This window comes from Corvus brachyrhynchos, unplaced genomic scaffold (assembly GCF_000691975.1).
Source record: "Corvus brachyrhynchos isolate BGI_N302 unplaced genomic scaffold, ASM69197v1 scaffold94, whole genome shotgun sequence".
Lineage (NCBI taxonomy): Eukaryota > Metazoa > Chordata > Aves > Passeriformes > Corvidae > Corvus > Corvus brachyrhynchos.
Window position 1 is genome coordinate 11661256 of NW_008238330.1, and position 902 is coordinate 11662157.

The 902-nt window shown below is 44.8% G+C and overlaps 1 protein-coding gene across 2 annotated transcripts in view; it reads left to right on the forward strand.

Moving 5' to 3' along the window:
* CAPN7 (calpain 7) overlaps window positions 1–902 on the forward strand; it is a 33893-nt gene that overhangs the window by 21001 nt on the left and 11990 nt on the right. The window lies entirely within an intron of this gene.

Below are 902 nucleotides of genomic sequence, written 5' to 3' on the forward strand. Positions count from 1 at the left end.
AGCCTTAGCACAGTGGCCGTTACCATAAAATGCAGAGTAACAACAGTGATAATTTGAAACTTTGTTAATGCAACCTTCCACACATGCTGCTCAGTTGTACAAGTGTGAGAGGGACAAGGAGACTTAGGAATAGCTGTATACACTTCTGTTTCCAGTGTGCCACACTTTTTGTTCAGTCATCAGCACTTTTTGTTTTTTCACGCTGTATTTTTCTTGTCTAGACAATTCACAAGGCTGCAGGCTGATTCTGCAGTAGGGTACCTCAAAGATCTTTAACACTTCCTGCAGGGCACCCTTCCAAGCATGAAACAGGGCAAATTTTTAAATAAAAATTGCCTCAGAAAAAAAAAATGGAGAAAAATACTTGGCAAGCTTTTGAACCTAACCATAGCTGATAGATAGATGGATGGATGGATGGATAGATACATTGATAGATAGATAGATAGATAGATTTCTACAGTTACAAAGGCATAGATGTTTTTCATTTAATATTGGTGTGTGCAATCATGACTGTGCTTGTGTAGCAAGGCTGCTGTTGGGGTTTTAGTTTAGTCTTAGGTTTTTTTTCCTGTTAAAGGAATTTTCTCCCATATGCATGTTACTAGGAGACAAATAGCTGTACTTAAGAAAGACAAAAAGGGAAGTGGGGCGGGCCTGGCTACTCTTTTGTCTACACCTGGGTGTGGGGTCAGTTCGCTCGGAGCGTCCGGAGAGAGAAGCTGCAGAGAAAGGAGCTGCTGCTTCTTTTCCTTTTGGCCGTTCTTTCTTCCTGCTGGAAACAACGCCGGGACCCCAAAAGCCGTTTTCCCTGCCCTGCTGGAGACCGAGCTGTGGCTGCCCTGCTCCGCTGCTGCTTCGAGCTTTCGCTACGCTGTAGCCCTGCTCGCCCTGCCTGCCTGGGC